Below are 12,235 nucleotides of genomic sequence, written 5' to 3' on the forward strand. Positions count from 1 at the left end.
GATGCAAGACTTTTGCATTGCAGGACGATGGAACTTTAGTACGAAAGCCTCCCGCACTTCAAAGTGTGTGTGTCCTGCTCTACGCTACTCGTTCTCTCTCTCTCTCTCTCTCTCTCTCTCTCTCTCTCTCTCTCTCTCTCTCTCTCTCTCTCTCTCTCTCTCTCTCTCTGAGTGTGATGTTGTAATGGAATGGCCTATTAACTTTGAAAGTAGTGAAAACTAGAGAAAGTACTTTTGTGAAGTTACTTTATGAGCATAGAGGGTGAACTTAATTGATGGTAGCGACATAAACATAGCATTTAGTTAACTTGGCATGAACAATACTTTTCCAAGAGAGAGAGTTTAAAGAACATGACATTAGTTGAGGACCGGATTTATGTGGAGTCGGTCCCCCCTCCAATAGGCATTTGTATTATAGTTTCTCCCATCAAGAGAGACTTGGTACAATACAATCTTTGTGTTCCTTGTGACCTAGGTGATGCAATGAAGATAGAAATTTTCATGCATCACGAGCATAACATAAACTTTGTAGAAAGAATTAACTATCCCAAGGCCTCAAACACCTTCGAAGGTGGAGAGAGTTAGCGGGGAATGAGGGTAGGGAAGAGGAAGAAGAAACATTTCATAAGAGAAAGAATTAGTTCCTCACTTATCATCACTCTTCTTGCTAGCATACATAATAGCATAGTAATGAAGATGGATAAGATGGAAAGCTTAAGCATTGAAGCATGGCTCTTGGTTGGATTTGCATTCCATACCCAAGAGTGTTGGAGTAGGCTCTCAACTTCTCTACTAGCTTGGAGAAGGAGATAGAGCTCTTGCACTTTGCACTTCACAAAATGAGAGTATGTGTGAGTGTGTGTGGGAGAGTATACCCCTCAAGCATGCCCCCTACTTTCTTTGGTTGACCCCCTCTTCTAGCACAAGCTTGAAGCTCATTGGATCCCTGCAAGTCTGTTGACCAATCACATGATGCAAGATGCAGTACAAGCAACAAGGGTAGTCTTGGAACAAGTCCCCCTTTCCCCTTTGAGAGAGAGGACTTGATAAATGCAAAAATAATTAATTAAATCCACTAAATTATCATTGGACACCCTTGGAAGGGCAACTAATAGGTTTTAGGCATACCATGAGGGCAACATGAGGAGGAGCTTGACAAGTGTCCCTTTTGCTTTCTTTGTACCAAGCTTGCCTTGTGTGAGGGTGTGTGTGTTCTCTCTCATCCCCCTAGCTTTAGGGCTCACCCCCTCTTTTGTAAGGATGGGATTTGACTTTTTGGACACCTTACCCACAAGCACCTTAGTAAGCAACAAGCATGACAAAGTACCTCAAGCCTGGGTAGTGTTCCCACAAGCACCTCAGGCTCCCTAGCCACAACAAGCACCTCAAGTACCTTAGTCATCAAGCACGACAAGCACCTCAAGCTTGGGCCGGGTTCCCACCTCAAGCTAGCTTACCTAAGGTCAAAGGAATTTTTAACACTAACCTTGGAGGTCTTTAATGAAGCTAACCCGAAGGTCTTTAAGCTCCATTAGCACCTCAGGCTCCCTAGCCACAGCAAGCACCTCAAGCACCTTAGTCATCAAGCACGACAAGCACCTCGAGCTTGGGCCGGGTTCCCACCTCAAGCTCAACCCTAGCTTACCTAAGGTCAAAGGACTTTTTAACATGCACACCATGCTTTTCTTGGAGGAAGACAATCCATCAACGGAAGAGGAGAACACAGAGGAAGAGGAGGCGAAGGAGGAGGTGGAGGCGGCAATGGCCATGGAAGATGCATTCATTGAAGAAGAGGGAGAGGAAGAAGAACCAGCAAAAGCAGGCCGAGTGATCGATGATCGTGTCAATGACTCCATCGAAGTAGTCGGCCGGTGTTTCTTCATCTCTTCTTCATTATGCGAGTCCTGAGACAACCGGTCCTCCTCCACCATCATAACTTCTAGCCCAAAGACTGATTTTAAAAACTTGCATAGCCTCCTCGAATGGGTCCATTGGTGGCGTGGGCGTATATGAAGGCTTGGTTTCTTGTCTTCTGATTGGCTGTTGGAGTAGCACGGTGGCGGGGCTTTTGTCGCTCTCGCTGCTATCCATATCCTCATATGGGGTGATGGATAGAGGGAAGACCCAAGAGGAGGCCCCAACACCAGCCGTGATGATAGAGGAAATGGGCGATCTGCAAGCTTTGTATCCTTCACCTCAGATGAGGATATGGATAGCAAAGACAACAACAAAATGCGCGACGGCGGCACCAGCCGTGGCCGTAGAGGAAGTGAGCGACTTGCATCTTGCCACTTGTCTGCATGATAAAAACGCAGCTCAACTCTTTTCTTGGTAAGCCTAATGAGGTTTTTCAATTGCTAGATCTTGGAGTGAGCCACTTGGCCCAAACTCAACCATCTAATGATTGAAATTTGGACTATTGCCTCATTCAAGGTGCTTCAATCAACCAGTACAAGGCCTCACGTACTTTGAGGCAACGCCCATCATCAAGCTCATGAGCTTCCAAGTCATCTCCTCCTACCTCAATCCTCGGTGCCGTACTTGGCATCCCAGTTGACATCGTTAGTACAAGTCAAATATAGAGAAGAAGAGTAGTCCCTTAAGCAACTCATGCATGGGTTGTAACGATAAAGCTCGACTATATGAGGTTAAGTTGAAAGATGAGAGGAAACACAAAAGCAGTGGTGGTGATAGAAATCATAGAAAATGAAAATTCCATAGTCAATGTGATGGAAAAAGTCGTAGAAGACATGCTAATGTATATTGCAGAAGGCATGATCTACATAATGATGGCTATTGCGGTAGGCATGATTGACAAAAGAGAAGGTATGAAAGACAAAGAAAGCATGAGAGAAGAAGGAATTGTAGCCACAGGGGTGATGATTTGAACACTCACAAAAAGCACAATGATTGTAGGGATAGATACAATGTATATATTGGCACTGATGCAATGATGAATGCAGATACGAGAGCAAGAGGGATTCAGAGGAATATAGCTCATACATGTTTTTTGGAATGCAGAAGGATAAAATAAAAAAGAAGCAAAGTGAAAAACTAAAATACTCATCATCATCAATGTCCAAGGATGCCTAACATCAGGCGTTGTCCGAGAAAGTATTGCATCACTCGCTAAAGAGCATTGTTAATGTCCGTCTCTGGGGGGGGGGGGGGGGGGGGGGGGGGGAGAGAGAGAGAGAGAGAGAGAGAGAGAGAGAGAGAGAGAGAGAGAGAGAGAGAGAGAGAGAGAGAGAGAGAGAGAGTTGAAAACAGTTACAGAGGGAAAGAGATAGGACCTCACACATAGTGATAAGCAAGAAAGGTTTGCTGGAAGCATGGCAATGATGAGCACAAAGATAAAAGCGGGAGCGATCAAGATGCAACCATGACTCCAACTCGACAATATTGGAAGGTCCATTATCTGCATCCAATTCCCCATGGCTATATATTTGCTTGGTGCAACACATAAATGCTACGGGGAAAGGCACGACTTTCGTTTCTTATAATTTTTGGAGAGACCATAGTGCCAACTCTCCAGCATACTTTTGTATGCCAATTCTGCATTGTATAATTAGCATTTTCACTTTGTGACGTTTCATTGCAAGACAAAATGTTTAACTATTCACATTGGTTTTATGTATCTTGACACAAATATTATTCTCCGGCTTGGACAATTGGACGACACCCATACACGAATAGTTGGTAGGTAGTACAATTTAATTTTTATAGTTTGCTGATGCTTTTTGTATTTTTTGAGTTTGTCAATGCTTCGTTAACTTCAGTTTAGCTACATGTTTTTATCACTAGTATATGCTCAATCTTGATCATCATATCTATATATCAAATAGATACACTCTTCTTTTCTCATAATTGGGCAATTCAACTTATGTATTGCAGTACTCAATGTATGTTGTACATACATGTTTATTCCTAAGTGTTGTGATATCAATCTACATATACCCTTGTTTGGCAATGTGTTTTAGCCCAACGTTCTCCTCTTCAATTCCATTCTTTAGCATGAGACAGTGTTATCCTCCTTAGACATGTAACTCTCTCTCTCTCTCTCTCTCTCTCTCTCTCTCTCTCTCTCTCTCTCTCCAAGAAATAAGGAAAAATTGACTATGCTTGATTTACAGTATGGGGTCCCCGATCTAGAGACTAAATGGCCAATATTACTAGGTTGAATGGCCATATGCAAACAACTACCAAAGTAGATTAAGGAGTAGGGTTTAAGCAAAATGATTAAGCTGCAACCCTTCGCTCGATGCAATCACCCCGTTTAGTATCTCTTTGTTGTATAGTCAACTTTATGGGACACAACTTGCTTCTTTCCAATGCTCGTCAACTCAAGATGAGCTATTGTTGTTGCCTATCAATGGATTCTACTGATCCACTCATCTGCCACAATAAAAGTGAGGCGACAACATTTACAACCAACTAAGTTCATAACCAACTGCGCTCCCAAATCTATTAAAATACTGCCTTGGTCTCATTGCTCAAACAATTGTAGAGAAAGCCGTGAAATTAGACCATTCCACAGACAATTATAGAGGTAACCAATCATCATATATGTAATTCTTTTTTAAAAATTTGCCAATGCTCTTTGTACTTGTTTACTTCAGTGCTAGATGCTTGATGTCAATCTGCGTATGTCCTGCCATGTTCTCTAGATGTTCTATAGCAATGCCCACCAAGCAAGACTAGTTTGGCATATCCAAAGGCCAATGATATAGAGGTGCTTTCTTTTTTCTTTGCTAAAAATAAGAAAACTATTGAGCCTTACTTTTTGTTTAATTTTTTTTATTGGATGATACGAATGTCTCATTACAATAGCAGACGTGCAATAGTAAAAGCACTTATAGGGACTTTGTCTTGAGGATGATTTTTTATTTTTTTGGTAGCAACACGAGCATTCTCGCTTGCATGCTTTGTATCATGCAAGCATTCCCGCTCGCATGATACAAAGCACGTCCGTGGGCACCATCTTAGTCACTTGGTCGCATTCAAACCCATGACCCGAGACACGGCAGTCGAATGCTCAACCAAGCAAGCTAGCCCCTTTGGACATCATGAGGAAGATTTTAAAGGTCTAGATTTTCACTAGAACCAAAGATCATTCACTGGCCATTTAGAAAGCCTTAGGTATAAAATTCAATAACTGTAATGTGGAAAGAGGCTTATGGAGGAGAAAGAGCTCTACTGTATGTACGCTCAAGAAATTTCTCTGCTCAGATTTGTAATAAACATAACTAATGATTGGGTAATCCATATTCTATTCTGAAACTTGCATTGTGTTCTTCTTTCCATGCTCTTCATTCAAGTGTAAGCATTGTTAGTTCTGTTGTGGTTTGTGACTACATCTTCATATTTGAGTGCTTAAGTCGCTATTTTTTTGACGTTTTGAACATATGAGAGTGTTCCTAAACAATAGGGTGACCTTTCTGGATAGTTTTGTTGCAGTTTTCAAGACCTTGATAATGATAGATTGTGATTTTGATACCTTGTCGAGACTTGGTATGATAGTATCCTTAGACCTCTAAAACCTCCTCCTAAAGTTTCATTGCATTTTAATTTTGTTTGAGTACTGAAGTGGCATGATGATCGAGAGCGCTTTTAGTGAGAAATTGACACAGAAAAGTCACTCACACCAAAATTGCTCTACGCAACTCCAAATTGAGTCGGGTATAGCCAAGAAGAAAGCTTGCAAGAAACATGTTTAAAAATTGTTTTTTTTTTTTCCTTATTCCAAAATTTTAGGGTACCCAGAATCAGTTTCCAAAGACCAAAGGGTGACAAAGTCTTGACTTTTGAGAGACGGAGACAAACAGGGATAAGTTGCATTGAGCAAGGTTGAGCTTTTTCAAGACTCTCTTGAGAGGTTTTTAGTGATCCTTGATGACAAATCATCCACCACCAGGGTTTTCTACACCACTCACATACATGCAAATTGCAAGAAATGTTGTAATACCTTTGACAGTGGGATTGAGAGAATATCTAGAGGAGAGACATCCTTTGGTCAGCAAACCAAACATGAGATTCATCAAAACCAACGAAGGCATGAGAGTTCTAAGAAATTACGCTCATGAATGCTTGTGTAGATTCACAACCGAAGGTCAACATACATTCTACAAGTGTGTAGAACCCAATGTGAGAGAGTTGACCGACCATAATAATCTCTATGCATTCATGTATACAGATGTCCAAACAGTGCAATTATTGATGGTAGACAAGTATGGATGAGAGTACAAACTTGTTGATCCAATGGACCTAGAACGATACACATACAAAGGTACTCCAATTTCTACTTAGTTTCAGTCAAAAATGATGCCAAAGCACACATCAAAGAGGATTCCACCATGATTTTCTTCAGGAAAATAAGAACAATGACTAATACCATATCAAGTATCCCAATGTGTCAAGACAAAGTACAATGGGTCAGAGGATCCATATGCTCATGTTTCACTCTTCAAACAAGTTTTGAGAGTTGACCAAATTACGGATTTTCATACTCAATACAAAGGATTTAGGCTAGCATTAGAAGGAACAGCCTTGACATGGTTCCAATCACTAAAAAAAGAGGATTTTTCACACATAGAACAACTCTTGCGTGAATTTGCAGAGGAGTTTCTAAAAGGGGAATCAAGCACAACACGGTGTCACAAATCTATGCCTTTAAGAAAGTGAAGGAAGATTTGCTTCGCTTAAAAAATTACATAGAGAGGTGCCCACACAAGAGTTCTACAAGATGAGAGAGTATCAGTTCTCTTCATAGAGGGTTTGAGGAATGAAACTCTCAAAAAGAACTTGCATTTGAAAGCATGCACAATATTTGAGCAAGTCACTAGAGAAACTTTATATTTAGTTGACAATTGCAAGGCTTCCGTAGAGGTGACTAAAGATGTAGATAAGGCGACTAGTAGTGCCTCTTCTCCAAAGAGAAAATCCGCAATAACTAAGTTAGATGTTCAAATTCCTATGGAACCAAGCATTGATCAAGTGATCAAGGAGGCAATTTGAAGGATAAACCAAGGCTACAAACAAAAGCTAAATGTACGACAATGTCAAATAAGGAGATGTGAGATTTGTGGAGGGGATCATCCCACCCCATGGTGTAACACTCAACCTAAGCCGCAACCTATGCTAGGGTAGCAACCGCCTCTTTTGAATGATGGTAGAGTAGTAGTCAACTATATTCAACCATCGTATGTGCCACAACCCACAAGAAATCATAATTCCATGGATGAGAAAACCTTGATGTTCATAGCCAATAAAGAGTATGGTTCAAAGACCATTCTTACCAAGCAAGAACAACCCTCAACTGCACCACCAGCTCTGCAACAAGTAGGGCCATGCTACGAGTGTGGAGGTAATTATTACCCAAGAGACTGTCCTCATCGGACAAAGAACGTAGAGATATTTGGTTATTGTTTAGAATGTGTTCTTACACATCTGATCCTTGATTGTCCAAACACGCAAACAACAAAGGAAAAGTAACGATGAACGTTGTAGGAGTGCTACTCTCTTCAAGTGGATATGAGATAAAACCGATGATTCTTGTACATGCGGTGACAAGAGCTCAAGCTCAAGAAGCTACAAAAAAAAACCTATCAAGGATGAACCCATATTGCCTATTCAAACAAAAATCAAAAACTTATCAGTGAGGACTGGAATAAAATCGAGGAAAGCCAAACCAGACAAAATGAAAGAAAAAAGATTGAAAGAGAAAACCTTCTCAGAAACTGAGCTGCAACAAACCCAAAGAGCAGCTAAAACAAAAAAAGAAAAATAAGGAACAAATAAAAAAAGAGAAATCATCCAGAATTTCATCAGGAGGTTCGGTCTTGGTAGAGAAAGTTAATGAGCAATTGGATGCCATGTTACAAGCTTATGAGGCTAGACTGAAACCCAATCAGAAATTAGAGCAAAGATTGTTGACGTATCTGCATCCAAAATTAGAAAAAAAACATACGGAAATGTGTAAACGGCTCATTGAGATAGGTCAAGCTCTAATGCAACCAAAAACATTGAAAATATTTGAGCAAGTAGTGCTTGTGCCAGAAAAGGAGAACAAAAGCACACTAAAGGAAAACAAAACAAGAAACCAACTAAACCAAGAAATGAAAATCTATTGTAAACGAGAATAGTGGCAAACACTATGGACGAGGCAAAGTTTCATTATATGTAGCTAATTCTAGAAGTGAAAGGACAGTAGCTACAATCCTTATGGGAAAAAAATTAGAAACCGCAAAGATGGTAGTGCTACTTTACAGTCTGCACCTATCCTTGAAATCAACATGGATCACAAGTTATACCCTAAAGATATATGGTCTCTATATGAAGATGTCGGGTCTATAGCATCTGAAGAGAGCAAACCACACTCTCTACGTACCTTGCCATCTTTCATAGGAGAAAACAAAACAAAATTTTAGGTTAGAATGGTACCTTCTTAGTGGAAAGCCACAAAAAAAATGATGGATACCAAAAGCTTGCGTGAATTGATGTCTTCTCCTATACAACGCACACTTTCTCTCTCAAAGTTGCTGAAAATTAGACCGCATCTATGGGGCCAAATGGACAGAAACCTGGAAATGATGGGGTTGAAAATCCCTTCACACGACAAACTCGCAGATGAGAACATGGGTATGACTAAATATGAGAAACCAAAGGAAAAGTTGATACTAGTGAACAAGGTGGGTGACTACTGCGAAGGAGAAGAAGGAAACACCATCTTACCACTAGAGCACAAAGGAGTAAAATGGTAGCCATACTTGATGCTGGGTCAAGAATAGCCATTTCTACAAAGGGAATCTGGGAGAAATGGGGAAGACCAGCTCTCAAAAAAACACACATGAGGTTGCAACTAGCAGATGGATATGTAGAGAGACCCTTAGGGATGCTGGAGAAATTTATTGCATCCTCTTGTAGAATAGAGTACGAGCACACTTTTGCTATAGTTGACTTTGGAAAAAAGCAACAACTTTGAGGTTATTTTGGGATGGCCATTCATGCTTCAACTTAAAATGGTTTTAAGATTTGGGCTATGACCACCTCTACTTATGGAATAAGGGTATCACAACCATGGTTAGCTCAAAGGACCATAGTTACAGAGACATAAATTGAACCCCAGTGGAATATTTTGGTATAACTACATATCCAAAACACAATTGCCTGCTTGGTTGATGAAGGGAGCGCATATTTGGATGCAGAAGCCTGAGAAAGGAAGATTGTATCTTAGAGTGCTCGATCGAACATGAGTACTATGTAAAGGAGTCATTTTTGGAGGATTTATTTAAACCCTTTGGATGAGAGCAGATATTGGCAACTCTAGATGTATGCGTAACAAATTAACGCCTACAAATTTTTGTGATGAGAATGGCTATGACATAATTCCTTGTTTCACGATAAAAGTGTTGAAAAAAACTAATGAAAATTGTGAGTATGAAAACAAAACACGTGAGATAGATAGTAATGTCGTGGATCGTGATGCAAAAGCACAAAAGAAGAACAAAACGCAACCACAAGAATGCGTCATCATTGACATACCTAAAGAATTAATAATAGTTGATTCAAAGAAGCTGACTCCAAAAAATACACAACCAAAAGAAGATGAAGAACCACATCAAATGTTCAACAAAATCAGGTTCCAAAATTGCTAGTGGAAACTCAATCACAAAGAACCCACACACATATACAACCACTTCTCAAAGCGCGGGGTCCATCAGTCCCTACTACAATCGTAGGACTGGTTTCACAATGCAACATTGGTATTCAACAGACAAAGCAAGAGGAGCCAACATATACCAACCTACTAAAAAAAATGGTGGAAACCATAGACCAACACAATGAGAGGCGCCTAAATCTCCAAGAACTTATGGAATTGACTTTTTGACCTTAAACAGGTATGTCCAAATCATCATTAAAAATACATGGCAAAAAAGTCAAAGTTAGGCAACTAAGCCACTAAATGAGTGAGGCATTAGTCCCAAAGCTTCAAGTAATATTTTGTGTGGTCTAAGAGTCTCAGCTATTCTAGGTACTGCTCAAGCTGAAGGAGTTGACCGTACTTACATAATGTCACTCTTGTTGGTATAGATGAGCATAAGAGTCAAAGTCTATGTATTTAAAGTCTAATGAAGTGAAGAAGGAAATCCAAAATACATTCACGCTTTGAGCACAATGAGGTATGAGTGGAGAAGCTTCTATATCAAAAACCCTTCTTGGAAACATGGAAGCTGTTGTGACGTCTTTTGATGTCACATGTGCTACATTTGTTCCTTGAATCACCCATCAACTCCATCATTCACATATCATGCTTTTGTTTAACAAATTTCTCATATGCATATAGAGTTTTCCATAATTGGCACTTACATTAGGCACTCTTTCTTGTTTCTCCTAAGCGCACTAAAAGCGTACTAAAAGAAGACAAAACGGGCAAACCATCTAAACCAGGGAATGAAAATCCATTGTATACGAGATTAGTAGCAAACACTATGGATGAGGAAAAGTCTCATGAGATGTAGCCAATTCTATAAGTGAAAGAGCCGTTGCAAAGATGGTAGTGCTACTTTACAATCTGCTCATATTTCTGAATCAACATGGATCACAAGTTATACCTTGAAGATATACGATCTCTATATAGAGATGTCGGGTCTATAGCATATGAAGAGAGCAAACCACATTCTCTAAGACCTTTCCATCTTACATAAGAGAACACAAAACAAAATCTTCGGTTAGAGTGGTATCTTCTCAGTTGAAAGCCACACGAAAATTTATAGATACCAAAAGCTTTCACGAATTGATGTCTTCTTATATACAATGCATTTTCTCTCTCTCAAGAGTTGCTAAAAATTAAACTACATCTATGGGACCAAATGGGCAAAAACCTGGAAAAGGTGGGGTTGAAAATCCCTTCACATGATAAACTCGCAGATGAGAACATGGCTACAACTCAATCCAAGAAACCAAAGGCAAAGCCAATATCAATGAACAAGGTGGATGACTACTGTGAAGGAGAAGAAGGAAACACCGCCTTACTACTATAGTATAAAGGAGTAAAAACTATAGCCACACTTGATAGTGGGACTAGAATAGCCATTGCTATGAACGGAATTTGGGAGAAATGGGGAAGACCAGCTCTCAAAATGCGCATGAAGTTGCAACTACCAGATGGATATGTAGAGATACCCTTAGGGATCTTGGAACAAATTATGTATCCTCTTACGGGATAGAGTACGGGCAAACTTTATTGATGGCACACCACTATTGATGGCATAAGTGTATCACAACTAGGGTCATCATAAAGGACCATAGTTACAGAGACGCAAATTGAACCCCAGTGGAATATTTTGGTGTAACTATGGATTCCAAAACACAATTGCCTGCTTGGTTGATGAAGGGAGTGCATGTTTGGATGTGTGGAGCATCTAAATGTGGAAGCCTGAGAAAGGAAGATTGTATCTTCGAGTGCTCGATTGCACATGAGTACTATGTAAATTTTTGGAGGATTTATTTGAACCCTTTGGATAGGAGCAGATATTGGCGACTCTAGATGTATGCGTAAACAAAATAACGCCTATAAAGTTTTGTTACAAGAATGGCTATGATATAGCTTCTTGTTTTATGATAAAAGTTTTGAAGGAAATTAATGAAACTTGTGAGTATGAAAGAAAAACAGGTGAGACAGACAGTAATGTCATGGATTGTGATGAAAAAGCACAAAAGAAGGACAAAACACAACCACAAGAATATTTCATCATCGACATACCTGAAGAATCAACAATAGTTGATTCAAAGAAGCCGATGTGGATAAGGCAAAAGATTGATTGTCACCTACAATAATCAAATTCAGCATACATGGAGAAAAGGATTCAAAATCACATGTTCATTTGTGATACATCTAGATGCGACAAAGAATCTAATGTCTTATGGCATGTGGATATTGATGGGGAAGCTGCCAATCATAGATCTAGAAGAAACAATGTGCACAAGTTTTGGAACGCCAATTCCTAACTTTGCAGTAGCAAAAGCCATACTCAAGCTAGAACAAGGGAGGTCAAAGACACTTTCTACATAATCAACTCCCATCACATCAAAGAGAGTCTGATCATGACCAAAAGGTTGATGAACATCTTCTTTTGACAAACACAAAAAGATTCGACAAAAACAACAACAAAGGTCCCAGAAGCAGCTTAAGTGCATGCAAACAAGAAACAACCAACCATCACAAAAAAAGGTAAAG

The sequence above is a fragment of the Adiantum capillus-veneris genome, chromosome 28 (assembly GCF_014529385.1).
Source record: "Adiantum capillus-veneris isolate H3 chromosome 28, ASM1452938v2, whole genome shotgun sequence".
NCBI lineage: Eukaryota > Viridiplantae > Streptophyta > Polypodiopsida > Polypodiales > Pteridaceae > Adiantum > Adiantum capillus-veneris.